Source organism: Pempheris klunzingeri, chromosome 21, assembly GCF_042242105.1.
Source record: "Pempheris klunzingeri isolate RE-2024b chromosome 21, fPemKlu1.hap1, whole genome shotgun sequence".
Lineage (NCBI taxonomy): Eukaryota > Metazoa > Chordata > Actinopteri > Acropomatiformes > Pempheridae > Pempheris > Pempheris klunzingeri.
The window spans coordinates 1255953-1264966 of NC_092032.1; positions in this window are offsets into that span (position 1 = coordinate 1255953).

A 9014-nucleotide genomic window follows, 5' to 3' on the forward strand; every position below is an offset into this window, starting at 1 on the left:
TCCAGAGAACAGCATCCAAATACACACAGATAGAAACAAGCTACACTGCTGCTGTACGCCGTCCATATGGTGACACTTCGCCAGAGTGGTAACAGAGTGAAATCAAATGGGGCTTGTGTGTGGACAGTTGTGTTAAACCAACTAAAACAGACACAGGAGTATTGGCAGAACTGTCATTAAGATGAGGCAGAGAGTGGAGATGAGGCTCCCTGAGGCTCTTTCCTAATGACAGACCCACACGTTGTGTGTCAATCCCCATCAAAAGTGTGTGTCCAATAAGAGGTGTTGAGCCTGCTAATTGACTTTTGCGCCCCTTTTGCACATTTTCTGTCGGTCTGCAACTGTCCCAACGTGGCTTCAAGGAATAACTGGTGTGGTGGTAAAACAGTGTAAACATGCAGTGCATTAAATGCTATGAGGTAGGCAGGTTACAACCTGCTCTCTGCAGTAAGCTCATTTCTTAAATGTCATGTACACCAGAGCCCTGGGTTCTGTAATTAGGAAGGGGTTCTGGGAAACCTGAAATAAGGAAAGGGATGAGGGGCAAATATGGTAACAGCCCTGCTGCATGTATCCACAGATTCACGGTAATCAGATTACTACAATGCATACAAAGGAGTTCTCACTGCACAGCTTCCATCATTCTGTAAAAGCCCTGCTGACTGTGTACTCATTTTCAAAATGATACACTCTGGAGACTGTCCTGCAAAAACACCCTGTTGCTGGGCGAGAAAAGCGTTGGAGGAGGGAGGGCTGAGACGGAGACAAAAAGATGTGTTTCAAAATTTCACTGCATTCCTTCCAGACAAGTTTGTCACATCATGGCTGATAAAAACGACTCATTTCGACGTGGTTAATTGTGGCTACATGGTTACACGACAACAGTGTTGACTAGTGTCAAAGACTGACTGATTCATTCGTGGTGCTGATATCAGTGATGCAGCTCGTCGTGCTTGTTCCCAACACACAACATTCATTATTTACATGAGTACTAGAAAGTGGAAACATACTGTAAGTTGAGTTTGAACAAACAGCCAGTGCAGTTGTTTTTGTGGTGAGGAACATGACTTCAAGCGATATAAAAAGCCACCGTTTACTGTCGGTGACTGTATTACTACAGCCTGTTGGGTCAGTGCATAAACCAAGTGAAAAATCAGAATGTAAAATTAGAAAAGAAACAAAGAATCTTGTGAATTATGACTTGAATCGAATGTCTGAACTGAATATCTAAGGTCAGTGGTCAGTTGAAACATTTAGCTCTTCATAAAATGTCACGTTGAAGTTCTGAGACTTGACACATGCAGGCATTATAAACAGGCTTTAATCCTCCAAATCCAAGGACTGACATCTTTATGAAATGGTGAGTGATTGGTTTGGATCCTAGAATGAAAAGGACATTGAAGTGCCTCTTGTATCAGTGGTATGGAATTTATGTAACAGCAGTGGGAGCTTGAAATGTGCGACATGTTGAATTACACATGGTGTGTTTTTCTATCTACTGCACATGAAAAATCTCTCTCTAGTGATGTGCAGGGAAAATAAAGTACTGTCCAGTCTGTGATTATCGTGAGGTAGAAGGCGTCCAAACAGGACTAATGTTATTCTATTAAGATCTAGATAGGTCTACACAAAATTAAAAATAATGAATTCATTGAAGGTGTTTACCCTCCATTAAACATTGCCTGATTTCTTCTAAATATATTTCAACCTGTCAGCACTGACGGAATAGGTGAGGGCTATCGGGGCTTTCTTTGTCTTCAAAGCAGCAGAAAGTGAGAAAGAAAAAATCATTTCATTATAATCCTCTCACCCACCTACACACCTACACACACACACACACACACACACACACTGCATTCACTTGTATGCAAAGCTTCAGGTTAACAGATGAGACAAATGAGGCAGAGGCATCAGTGGAAGTTCACTCAGAGGGAAACAGGACTTTCAAAGGTATATAGATGATTTGTGTGTGCACAAGTGTGCGTGTGTGTGTGTGTGTGTGTGTGTTTGCACACATGCAAGTCTTTGTTGCAGCTCCACACATGCATGTGTAAGAGTTTTCATTTTGTGGTTGTGAAAGCCTTGAAAACACTCCGCGCTAAGAATCCACATGCAATCATTGCAGCAGACTGTGCAGGACAGCTGCAGACCAACCTGCAAATATAGTACCTTCATTTATGTTTTATCTATGAAACGCCACTGAGATGGCATTTATTCCTTCACGTTCATTAAGTATTAAAAGGTAAGGGTGTCAATGATTCCTGTTGTCCTCTCCCTTGTTGTCCAAAGCTCTAACAACCACATCAGTGGGCCACACTGTTGCACCAGCCGACATGTTCCCTCCTGACCACGAACACACACACTGTAGTTTATTTTCATCAGAGCATTTCACACTGAAAAAAGTACCAAACCAAAGCATTATTTCATTCTCTCTACAGTAAGCAGCTGTTTTAGGAAATGACTGCGTCTTTAACCCTAGAACACCAACCTCACAGTTAGCAACACCATCACTAACGTCGGGCATATTTTACCTGATAAAAAAATACTTCTCATCAAAATATATTAAAGTACAATTGAAATACTTTCAATTCTTTTATTTTCCCCTATACAACGTCTCATAATACGAATAAAAGGTATCATGGGGGGACCCTAGAAAAGGACTATACTATAAAAGAGAATCATTAACGAAAAATTCCTTAAAAAAAAGACACACAATGAAAATCTCGTGACCACAATCGTGTGGGTGAAAACCAGCCGACGTTCGTGCTCTAGGGTTAAAAGTGAAACTGTAAATCTGTGAGCTGTTCTCAAGGTTCACGTCTTCAGTGGGAATCAGTGGGCTTACTGGAGCCACAGACGGGGCAGGGAAGTCAGACAGTAACAGGAGACTGTGGTGTTTGAAATGAAAAAAGGAACATTAGTGTTACAGTTTAGAACTGGGTGCAACTGACTGATTGATTGGTTGGTTGACATGTTGCACTACACTACATGAATGGGCTTACAGATCTCACTGAAGACACTAGAAGGCAACAACCAAGATGATCATGTAACAGTTAATGGTGATGATGATGTGGAGGATGATGATGTACAGTTTTACTAATGCATCACAAAGATACCTGGGAATCTGTATGAGCTTTTGTACAGACAAACACCTCCTTATTAACAAGCCTCCACACAACTACAACTCATCAGGATTCTCCAACTTCTCTTTTCAGCTCACTGGACATTATCAGCACTAAAGACCACAAGCACACATGAATGCTGCTCATCAGGAATTCCTCTGTGTCTCCATAGACTGGTCATACTTGACAAAATGCTTGTTCGGTACAGAATGTTGTCTACATGCAAATGACAAAATAAACAAATCTTAAAGGCTCATTTCACAAATTACAAAAATATATTTTCTCTGCCTCTGGAGGCAAAAATGAGACCTGGATCTGGACAAATCCAGTCAAAGCAATCCGTATGGATTACCAGATACCACTAGTAGAATAAAATGTTTGAATTAGGCTTAAAATGTATTTATTCAACCAGCTAACAGCAGCTTCTCAAGTCAAATTTGGAAATATTATCTCATCAAAAAAGCATTTATGTACTCCTGACAAGGACAGTTTATCCTCACCGCTTCTTCACAGCCCACGTACAAGCACACACACACACACACACACACACACACACACACACACACAGACTACTGCAGCTAGTCGATACACAGCATATTATCAACCCAATAACTCTGCTCTGCTGGGAGGTTTGCAGCATCCCTCCGTCCACATCAATACCAAACACATGACGTGATTTCCATTTCAGCAGCTGCAGCACATAATGCAGTGTGAATCTATACCACAAAGGAAAATCTTTGCAAACTTTTGGATGCGTGTGTGTTTGCATGTGTGTGTGTGTGTTAATGGACCTACCTGAGACAGTGTGGCGGGCTAATGCAGAGGACTCTGCTCTGTTTCTGAGTGCAGCCTCAGACTAGCAGCTCTGCCGGCTGCTGCTGCCTCTGATTGGATGGCTGATGGAAGGGGGGGTGTACTGGAGACAGCCAATACTTGAGCTTTCTGTGATGAACACACTCTCAGGCAGAGAGGAGCTCATCTTGTGATCATACATGCATTCTATCCCATAGTGGGACTGATTTGACCCGCCTGCTTCTTCCTCCCTGCTCGGAGCGAGATCAGCGGGGGTTTTTTTTTTCTGAAGCTGCTCCAACATGTACATACTGGGTTGAAGAGTTTGGGTTACAGGTAATACTCGTCTTGTGTTTCGATATTGCTGTTTTCGTGCTGCTTATGAAACAGAACATCCACATAGATGTAGTGTCTGTCTCATGAAAGAGCCCGTGTGAAAGCGCCTGTACAATAATGTAGAAATCATTTCGTGTTACAATCATGTGTTTGGAGATTTGGTGGTGGATCACAGCCCTGCTTTAGTTTGGATCACAGATTTTTTCACATCTCACAATTTTTTTCCGATCAGTAAAAGACATTTCTCTAAATCATATCAGATGCACAACTGTAACCACAACCCCACAGCATTACAACGCTTATTCTCTTTTTTAACGAGGAAGGCAGGGATGTTACATGAAAAACACCAGCAGCAAAAGGCGATCGCTGCCATAACAATCAAATAATAATAATAATAATAATAATAATGAAAACATGAATAAAACCTAGACATCACAAGCACAACAACATATCACAAAAGCATAAAACAAACTAAATCAGCCTTTACAGTGGTCTGGGCCTATTGGATGGGACAGATTCAGATGAAACGCAGTGCCACAGGCCAATACAGATATCTCCACCCACACCCCACCACCACATAAAAAATAGTCAGAGCCAGTTTTTCCCCTATTTCATTTTGCTCAACAAAATTGAAAAATGGTCCCAAACCTCTTTAAACATATTTAGTTTACCTTGAACCATCTGATAGCTTTTCCATTGTTAGTTAAGACATTTCCCAAAGCCACAGGGCACACTGGTCACACTTTTCCAGGTGGGAGCTGGAACACTTGTCTATAAGTGTTTGTGCTGTGCTCTTTAGATGTGGACAGGTTGGGTAAAATGCCCAGGAGGGGGATGGAGAGTGCAAAGTTATGGACATTATTTGGAATATCATATTTATTCCTTCCAAAAATCTTTGTCCCACAGATAATGAAACAGAGTTACTGCACTTGTAGTATTTATGTGGATTAATACTAGTAAACTTGTTTAACTTTGCAGGAGTTACATCATCAGCCAACTGTAAAAGCAGGTTATTCACAGTATGTGTATGTGCCGCAGTATAATGCTACTCCATCATCCAATGATATATCCTCCTGAGTATCGTCCTTCCAAGAGGTCAGATATATCAATTATTTAAGAAAAATGTCATATCTTACTATGGGTTCTTCAGATATCATTCAAATCTTCATACAAGTCTAGAACTTTCCTTAATCCCCTGTTTGCTCCAAGTTGGTAACCCATATCATCTCTCTCAGGAGTAATATTTAGGATTCCCCATATAGGACTAAAGGCTGAAGTCTACGCTCCATACCAAATGTTGATCACGTTCAAAATAAAAAGATTTTTTTGACCTTTTGATAAAAAAGGGGGGAAAAAGCATTGACTAATTGTGTGTTCGTAGTGTTGCAGACAAATCCATCTATTATCTACACAGCTTCTCAATCAGGGGGAGCTGGAGCCAATCCCAGCTGACTTTGGGGCAAGAGGGGAGGTCACCCTGGACTGGTCAGCAGCCAATCACAGGGCCGACACACAGAGACAGACAAACACCCACATTCACACTTACGTGCAATTTAGAGTCACCAATTAACCTGCATGTCTTTGGGTTGTGGGAGGAAGTCGGAGAACCGGAGAAAACCCACACAAGCACGGGGAGAAAATGAGAACTCCACACAGAAAGACCCCAGCTTCAAACCTGGAACCTTGTTGCTGTGAGGCAACAGTGCTAACCACCTGCCCTGTATGAGAACTAATGCATTTTAAATGTGTTTTCATTCATTCATTTAGCATAAACAAGTTCACTTCTTAACTGCATGGATTGTGCCTCCTAACAGTAAGTGTCATGAATCAGAATCAGAAAAAAGCTTTTTTTGCAGACTAATTCCAAATGTACAAAATTCTACTAATGCAATACATGTACATACTTGTATGGGAGAGAGACAGATATGGAAATACAACAGTGCCTGGCAACCACAAGTACTCATCCACATCACACCCTCTGTCCTGTCCAGCAAAACACCTGAGGAAGAATCTCTCTGATCCAGCGCTGGCAAGAAGATATGTTAGGACATCCATTCATTGCATCCACGATAGACATCTAATCACGTCAGAAACCCTCCACTGCCATTAGGAAAGTCATTTCTCTAAGGGGTTGAGGGTTGGAGTGTAAAGTGCTCCCTTTCCTCACAAGTGTCCCTTAGAGGTCATCACAGAATGTAAATAATGTGCTCAGTGTCCCAGTTTGGGACAAAAGTAGTTTTGCTGGTTGAGTTTGAGTGAGAAGACAGTTCATGCAAAGACTTAACTGATCTTAATTGTAAAAAAAAAACTGTAAGTGTTCAACTTAAACCTTCACTAACAGCAGTGGAACCACGTTGTGAACGTAACAATGATGCTGTATCATCACATCTTTAGTTGATATGGTAAAACTTGCTCATGTACACATCCAACAGAGCAACATGAGCATTCATTTGGAGTTGTGTTCACCTGATGAATGGAATTCACTCTCTTTTAGCTCTGTTTTTGGTCTCCACTGACTCCTCAGGGAAGCATCGGCTCCGTGACTGCTAAATGCTCCACTGTGTTAAATTCCATCTGTGTCTGTCGGATGTTTGGGGACGAGCAGGTAGTGTGCAGTGAGTTTCTAGAGCTTTTCCTCCAACAACAGCTGCCTGAGAGTGACAGACTGGTTTGCTGTAAGGGTGGCAAGCCAGAGACATGAGAAGTGATCTTTAACCCTTTCAGCTCTTCAAAAGCTGCTTTCTTGTATATGCATGAGTTTTGATGGCATAGTTGCACATCAGCCACTACAGGCAAGTAACATCTAAGGAGTTGTGCAATTGCAAAATTTTCCAAGTATTGATTTTATCTTAGGAGGAAATTATGGTTAATCACATGTCCACTGAATTGTACATCATGCATCATGGATATCATAATTCATGCATGAAAGGGTTAAAAACATACTGTGCTTTATGAGGGTATCAAATGTTTTTTTCATGTAAAATCTAATGAGCAAGGTAAACTGACACTGTCAAACAGATGCAGTGTATTGCTACTATTGTCTGCAGTATGTAGCCTATGAATGCATTTTGCTGCCATGTCCACAGGCGGTAATGTTTGGACTGAGACCATACTGAGAAAGACAGTAGTGTGTTTCTGTCTGCCTGTTGTAGGGACAGGCCCTGCTGTAGAGAAGACCTGGCGATGTGGTTGACACGATGCAGTTTGTGGCAGATTTGAAAGACAAAGCAAAGCTGAACCAAAAAGCAAGTTTTATGTAAAACTTTTTAGCATCAATGTTTCTGTGAAAAAACAGACAACAAACTAATCCATTGCAGTAGCTCCTGTCCCCCATGGTTGACGTCATTACTTCTAGTGTTTTTCCAAATTAAGAACACATTCCAAAATGAGCCAACCATTCACCGAATGACTGCCACCCCTCCGTCCCTTCACCGAGCGGGATCCTGGGACTCCTGACTACAGTCAAAGCTGATTTCTTTTAAACATGAATACGATCTTTTCCTAACCTTAACCAAGTTGTTTTGTGCCTAAACCTACCCAAACTTTTACCAAACTGTAATCACAGGTTCTAATCAGAAAATTACTTATTGTCATTTAGTCTGGAGGATCAGCATCCTGCCTATGCAGTGGAGAGCAACCCATTTTTGCATGTGCTGCTCACGGTGTTGAAACAACACATGTAAAAAATGTCAACACCTCTGAAACAATGTGCTCATGACTGGATAATCTACAGCTGTGCTCCAAACGACCACAGAGCTTGAGGTCATGCTTTCTCCTGTATGTTTCTGTTTAGGAAGGAAATGCCAACCGCATCCACAATGTGTTACTGACATTAATCAGTCCATGATGAGAGGAATATCAGCCATCTTATCAATCCAGAAAATGCAGGTGCTTTCCTGTTGGATGAAGACAGTTGAATATATTCACACAGGGTTAAAGTACTCTCCAATCAAATGAGAAGACAGACAGACAGAAAATATTGAATTTCAGTGACAGTAATAACAACGGATGGCCCTGGGTTTTTGTCTTACATAAGAAGTTGCTGTTATATAACCGTATCCTTTAAGCAGGATGTCTAAAGTGCCACCTCGTTTTTTCCCACCCTCCTCCATGTTTTTCATAATGCCACAGAGAGACACAGAGAGGAAGAGACAGCAACCAAGGACAAGTGTTTCACATGAGGAGCAGAAAAACAACATTCGATTCACTGTTGGTCAGTCGTGCACACACACAGGACTCAGGGCAAACCTGCTGTCCTGGGTTAATGCACAGGAGCTTAGACACACTTGTTTATACACACAATCATGTGTCCTTCAATTAAATATCATCTATTTGATTTTAAATCATTCCCAGGTGGGATTTTTCATTCTTGTAATTGAACTGGTTTTAATGGTGAAAGTAGATCACTGCTATCGAACAGACCTCCGTTTAAATGACAGCAGTTAGTTTTATTAGCATAAAGGGAAGTCTTTTTTTGATGGACAGAATAAAATAATGAAATTAACAGTCAGGTAGCGCTGCGAAAAAAATACACTGTCGCCATTATTGATGAGGAAATCTTTTTAATCACAAAGGAATGAACAGCACACAGGACAGCTGGTTTACACAGTTACAGTAGACATTCAAACAAAACCACGTCTTGTTCACTGTGACATGATTTACAAATTCGTTTGGAATAAGGCACCTCTTTAGGAAAGAGGAATGTTTTAAAGACGTTTCAAATGGCTTTATTAATTATTATTATTATTATTATTAATGGTAAAT